The sequence below is a fragment of the Gopherus evgoodei genome, chromosome 12 (assembly GCF_007399415.2).
Source record: "Gopherus evgoodei ecotype Sinaloan lineage chromosome 12, rGopEvg1_v1.p, whole genome shotgun sequence".
Lineage (NCBI taxonomy): Eukaryota > Metazoa > Chordata > Testudines > Testudinidae > Gopherus > Gopherus evgoodei.
In genome coordinates, this window is record NC_044333.1 from 28,110,798 (window position 1) to 28,118,103 (window position 7,306).

A 7,306-nucleotide genomic window follows, 5' to 3' on the forward strand; every position below is an offset into this window, starting at 1 on the left:
GATGAGGTCTGGCTAGTAGATCAGCATAGTCTCAGATTCATTTTCCGTATGCTACCAGTATGCTCCTCTTAGCACTTGCTTCCACTGTGTTCAGGGCTTTCCACGGTCCTTACTTAGGCTGGAAGATTTGGCCCTCTCTATTATATGCATGGAAATGAAATCCTCCAAAGGTTCTATATGCCATAGCATAGTTCCTTTGTAAGACTTAATCATCACTTTCCCCATTCCTTTGTGTATCAGATGTAGACTACATTAAATAAAGAATAGAGTGAGATCCATTTATAACATTTGATATTATTACTATATTATTACTATATTATTTTTAAGCACAGACAGCCAAGAAACAGCACCAGTATAAGTGAAGGACTGTAAAGTACTTTTACAACAAGAGATATTAAGCTCAGAGACATTCTGTTCTCAAAAGGTGGTTTTAAGCACTCACAGATCTTTTATAAAATCGTTCATCTCACCTCCAAAATGTTAATATATTCCACACAAAGTTCAATGGTGAAATTTACTAACTTTTCTTCATCTCTTTCTCATTCTCCTCCTATCATGTTTCACTTTAGTTTTACCAACAAAAAGAAGGGAGAACTGTCCAAATTCTGTAGCATGGCTAGAATTATTTAAAGTCAGGTCTCATGCTTGCTTTATGCCTTTCTAATACCATCTGCTATTTATATTGTTTTGTGCTATATCTTACTCTGTTAATTAGAAACAGTGACAGTTAGGTTGTTGCTAATTAGAAACACTGTCAGTTAGATGGTATTTTTCTTGTACTGTGCAATGGCTTACGGACTTTTGTGGTACATCTCACTATTTTTTAAACTGTCAAAAGAGGTATTAAACAATACTGTTATTTTCCATCTGTCAGGAACCAAAAAGGGACCATTTGCCATTTAAAGCAAATACTCATCAATTAAATGAAATTCTTGTCAGTTATATGACTTCTACAGAAGGATGGGGAAGAACTGAAAATGGTATTTCCGTTCTCTAGGAACTGTGGTTCCTGTGTGTTTCTGCTGGATCTCTGAGGAGTCTTCCACGAACACAGCTATTCACATTATGTTGACCCTCCCTCCACTTAAGGAAAAAAGTCTTTAGAGCCTGTCTGCTCTGCCCCTTGAAAGACTAGTGTAGAGCGGTAGGAAAAACTCCTCTTCCAAGCTAGCCATGCTGCTTCTCTGATAGGGCTAGGTAGTTCTCCCACACAAGAACGGCCATACTAGGTTAGAGCAATGGTACATCTATCCCAGTATCCTGCCTTCCAGTAGCAGTCAATGCCAGGTGCTTCACAGGGAATGAACAGAACAGGCAATCATCAAGTGATCCAGCCCCTATCATCCACTCCTAGGTTCTGTCAGTCAGAGGTAGAAACACTCAGAGCATGGGGTTACATCCCTGACCATCTTGGTTAATAACCATTGATGGCCCTATCCTCCACAACCCCTTTAGGCCAATATTTTTATCCTGACTTAGACCCTACATAACCCCATTGCCATCAATGAGTTTGCACAGGGCATAATGTTCACCCCATTATTATTATTTGAATACATACAGCCAAATAGTTTCATAAATAACCTGGGCCAAATTCTGTTCAGATATACCAATGCAGCTATACTGAAGTCACTGAAGGTACTATAGATTTACAGCAGTACAACCAAGAACAGAATTTGGACCCGTTTTCTCAAGTATGTAGACAGCTAGAAGATTATTCAAATCAGATTCTGCAAGTCCTAAAATGTTCAAAACTGCCACTGACTTCAGCGTTAAGCACACATTAAAGCTGCTGAATTGGGCTCCAATCACTTAATATAAAATACAGTCCTGGAGACTTAAAATTGTTCCTGACCTGCTAGGTGAAAGCCATTGAATAACTTGGAGCTCCCATAAGAGAAAAAAAAACAAACCTCTGCCCTCTTGCAGAACAGATGGAGTCCTACAGTTTAAAGAATCTTCGTTACTTCCTATCATAGAGGTATAACATCAATTATGGCTCTACTGTATCATTCATAAACCACTGCTGCTTCAGATAAATAAAAGTAAAGAATGTGAAAAGTCCAGCAGCACAGACTTCTGAATTTTCTGACAGAGAACTTTTTGCCTAGTTGTTGATTTGTATTTCTTTTCCTATTTAATTTTAATAATCTTGCAAGGCTTGTTACACTACATATAAGATAGAAACAGAGGACCAAATATGCTCAACTTTCCTACACAAGAAGAGAAGAAAACAGACAGGTTTGGCTCATGTAAGAGGAATTTTGCTTGACTTAGGACTTAAGGATTGAGCTCTGTGATCTTACTGTTCAAACACACACAAACTATTCAGCAAAATTGTGCTCTCTGTTACTTTGGGGTAAATCTGAAGTAATTCCATTAGTCAGTATTCAGAATTTTCCTCTTTGTCCAGAGTGGCAGTATGCAGTAGCTATTTTTTCAGTTTGGATTTCCTCTATATTTTTTAAATATATTCCATATTGATGTTTTCCATTCCTGCTATATTGTTTTGAACTACAAAAGAAAATTGCAGAAGAATGTACTTTTTTTCACTCCTTGACACTGTGGTGGGCTTGGCACTGCACTGCCCCTTTGTGGCAGTGGTGGGATGGGGTATTGGAACCTTGTTACTCCCAAGTTCACGTGCTTGCCTCTCTGTGGGTGGCCTAATAGCCTCCCTCCATGCAATCACAGAATATCAAGGTTGGAAGGGACCTCAGGAGGTCATCTAGTCCAACCCCCTGCTCAAAGCAGGATCAATCCAGGAAAAATCCAACAGATTTTTATCCCTATTCCCTAAATGGTCCTCTCAAGGACTGAACTCATAACCCTAAGTTTAGCAGGCCAATGCTCAAACTACTCAGCTATCCCTCCCCCAAAAAACTTGGTTAGATGCCACAAAGTAAGTGGCAATGCCTTAACAGAATGCATGTTGTAAAGGTCACTAGGACCTCTTCCATCCTTACCAAGGGGAGTGCTAACCTTCTTTCCTTTAATACAACACCTTGATGGGGGTAGTGTGTCCTAATGGCCAGAGTCCATATAAATCGCTCCCAGCGTTGGAGCAGTGCGCCCAATGGCCAGAGTTTATATAACTCCTCCCTCACAGGTGGGGTAGTTCAATCTAGTGGCCAGAGTCTATGTAAATCACCCCAAGTGTCAGGGCAGTGAGGCCAAATGGCCAGGGTCCATATAATCACCCCTTTCAGACAGGATAGCATGGCCTACAGGCCAGAGACCATATGATTCCTGTAGTCTGGGAGGATGCGGGGGGGAACCTGGGCCCGCCCTCTCCACCAGGCCCCGACCCAGGGCCCTGGTAGCAGCAAGTTCCCCTTGTCGCCGGTTCGGCAGGGATCCACCTGAAACACGCCGAGCCTCTGTGCGTCTCTAATGCAGTTTTCCTCTAAAGTTCCCTTGGGTCACTTCCTACCATAACCTCCAGGTTCTCTGATTTGAAGGCCTCCTCTCGTCTGTTTCCCTCCTGTGATGTACTCCATCTGCGCATCAGGGTGCGTCCTGGCTTGGTTGGCCTCCAGATCCTGGAGCGCAGGATATTCCTCCTCGGAAGCTGACGGCATGCCTCCTTACCCCCGGCGGTCAGCCCCAACTGATCAGCTCTGCAGGCTTTTATTTCTGTTCTCCGGTTGGAGCATGTCCAGAAGAGCCTCAGGGACGTGGCTTCCCCTGCTAGGAAGGAAGGGTTAACTCCTGCAGTACCAGTGTGGGGCCACTCTGCCCCGTCACAGACACATTCACTGTATTTTGTTTTAAATGAATTGCACACATTTTTTAAACTCATAGGAAGTCTGTGGTAGGGCAGGCACATGAACTCAGGTATTCCAAGTGTTAGGTTAGTGCTGCAAGTATTGATCTTTCTTCTTAATGTACACTTTATAAATTGCTATTCATGGCTTCAAGCATTAATTTTTCACATTGAAATGTTTCTTCTCATAATCTTGCATTCTTTGCTCATGCAAGTCGTACAGAAGTCAGTACAAGTTTTGCTTCATTAATGAATACATACCCATGCCAAAAATATACCAGATTTAATTTCCATTGATTTCAGCCTTTTATTTGTCTAAAGAACAGAACAGCAGAAAAGTGACCAAGATGGCCTCAGTCCTCTTTTGGAGGAACCATCTCAAGGGGAGAAACAGCAATTCAGTCTTTAAACCATTTAATCTTTGACTGTTAACCACGGTGCTATTTTTTTATGTTGTTTAACTTAGAAAGTGAACTGACACCACCAACTTTCTGCATAGGCCGCTGAGCACCCATGAGGCCAATAACTCACTCACTACTGTCCTCAGATAGATACACCTCTACCCCGATATAATGCTGTCCTTGGGAACCAAAAAATCTTACCGTGTTATAGGTGAAACCGCATTATATCAAATTGCTTTGATCCACCAAAGTGCGCAACCCTGCCTCCTAGGAGCACTGCTTTACATCTGAAATCGTGTCATATCGGGTCATGTTGTATCGGGGTAGAGGTGTACTGTGACATGGAGATGCAGAACTCTGAGCCCCATAAGTGAATTATACATATTTTGTACAGAAAGCAGCCTCTGTGTTCACACACACACACACACACACACACACACACACACACACACACACACACACACACACACACACACACACACACACACACACATAATGCGCAGCAACACTGAACTGCAAGTCAGAGTGGGGAGAAGTTGAGCAGCTGAGTGAAGTGGAGGAAGAGAACTGAGCTGCTTCAGGGGTAGGGGATGAGGAGAGAGAGAGTGCAATATAACTGAGATGACAGTCAAAAGGGAACAGCCTGGGCCTAGCTGATATATGCTACAACAGTAATGCCTTGGTAAAATGGGTTGACCCAGAGAGAACTGCCCTGCTTAGAATGCTTATGGTTGAGCCTGAGTGTGAAAGTATAGTGTTTTACATATATTAAAAAGATTACATACATTACATTGAAAAGATCCCAATATCTACTTTTATTTACAGTAAAACTACAGCCCATAATACAATGACAATAGGACAGAAAAGAAATGACAATGGTGCTGCTGTTTCTAAACTGATTTGTTTTGATAGAAAACTGTTTACCCTGGTTGGATAATCTTCTTTATGGTCATGTTTGAACTAAAGCCACTAATTTGAAGTGACATAACATTAAAGTCTAATTCAAGCCAGTGCCATTAAAGAGCAGAGCTGGCCAATCTGAAAAAAAGATTGTTTGACAGAGGTTTAGTGCTGAGTGACCCTACCTCAGCAAATTTAGGAGAGAAATTGATCTAGTTTAAAAATAAATTGACTTTCACGGTTCTGTATGATACAAACCAAAGAGACTATGTGGTAAATGTGTATTCTGCTGGTGCGCCAGTTTAATCATGCAACTAACTAGTATTGTAAATAATATTTGTTTTGTTTATCCTCTTGGATCTGTGCAATTTCAGCCTTTACCAATATGTGCACTTCAATGTAAGCTGCTGAGATCCTCAAGCTCCTTGCTAATAATAGAACTGTTAGCCTGGACACCAAAAAGAGTCCCTGCATTTTTTCTGAAAACTTATCCCTTAAATCTATTATTTGTAAATAGTAATTTCCTATCAACTGCCTTGGGCTAATTAAGCATTTAGAGTAGTAACCATGTTCCCCAATCAGTCAACTTCTTTAGGCCCAGGCATTCTTGATTGTGGCATTTCTTAACTTTTGAGTACTTTACTTTGCAACCTTAATAATGTTCTTTTAACATAGTTTTTGTATGTTTATATAATATATACATTGCTGTTCCTTCTCAAGGGCTCCACTTCTGTAATCCATCAATTTAAACCAGTATCTGTACAAACAGAAGGACCAGTCTACACCATTGATTTAACATTTCATCTCTTTTAGCAGCAAACTGCAGTAGAATTTCTTCCTGTGGCATTCCAGAGTGGGACTGTTATATCAGGAACAGATCTGAGCACCAAAAGAAGTTATTAATGGGGGATGGGGTTAGAGTAGATGAACCAACTCCCAAACACAACTAGACTTCTCAGAACTGGAGGCAAGGGGAATAATGAACACTGCCAAATGTCTATGCTCAATCTGGCACATAAGAACATTAGTGCCACTACATGGATTGCTGATGAATAGCAGCATGGTTTGAGTTCTGCAGCAAGATGCAATATGGTTCTTACAAGAAAATACTCATTTTATTGGTATAAATTCTCACCTTCTAAGTGTATCCTAGGCAAAACTGTGCCATTAATTCTAAATGTAATAGCTGAGGGATTAACTGTGGTCTGGAACTGTGGCATGGTAGGAAGTGGTGGGTTGTGACCCAAAGCAACAGAAGGGCTCAGATCTAAGTCCTATTTCCAAATATCCCTTTGAAAAAGTTTGAAGATCACAAATCCAAACAACAGATTTCAACTTTGTAGTGGTCTCTGTCCAATGCTACATAATAAGTAAAGAATTTACTGTAAACGTCTAACAACATAAGTCATAACACAGTCCCATATAAGCCCTTTATACCCAGATCACTTGTTTTGCTCTTCTTCCAGTGCACAATCTTCAGACCATTCTCACCTATTGATGTCATTACAACAGAGAATGTATTGAAATACAGCCCAGAAAAATTAAATCAAATGAAACCTTAGTTGCAGAAAGATATGTAAGACTGTAAGTCAGCTTTGATTAAACAGCAGTATGACACACAATTTATAAAATATTTATTCACACACTAATATGAAACTGTGTGATCTACAGTTTTGATAACTCATCATTTCTTAGGACTCTGTGAATGAAAGTTCTGACATGGGACTCCAGCACTGTGCTTCCTATCCACATCTTGATCCATTGAAAAAGGAATGAATTATCCCTCCTTGCAGCCCTGACTGGCATCGGACTCAAGACTGATAAGGCACCCAATCTTTGGATAAAGATCTATATTCAGATGTATTCCTGTCAGAATAAAAGTAACTGTACTGTCTGCCACTGGAATATATATCCACTTTGCATTCCATATTTATAGCTCCCTTTTAACTTTTCAAAGCTGTTGAAGTCTACCTTAGAGGTCAGACTCCCTTGTCATACACAGAAGAAATTTCAGTATTTTTCTTTGAAGAATAAGGCATTGGCTAAGGAAATTAGGTCAACATTCAAAAAACTGTATTCTATTCCATGGAGATACTAAAATAACACCTTCCATGCCCAAAGGAATGACTATATTATTCTGTTATATTTTACTGGATGGATATCACTATATGGGTGCCGTGTAAGTGCTACGTGCTTGTATTAGAGAAAGAGAATACAGATAGGAAAGAAGGCCTAGAAGATG

The 7,306-nt window shown here is 40.4% G+C and overlaps 1 non-coding gene across 1 annotated transcript; it reads right to left on the reverse strand.

Annotated features, from left to right (window-relative positions):
- Window positions 1-2,873: 2,873 nt before the first annotated feature.
- On the reverse strand, window positions 2,874-3,001 carry LOC115660689. The gene has a single exon (XR_004002896.1). It is a non-coding gene; the product is annotated as a U6atac minor spliceosomal RNA (small nuclear RNA).
- Window positions 3,002-7,306: the final 4,305 nt, after the last annotated feature.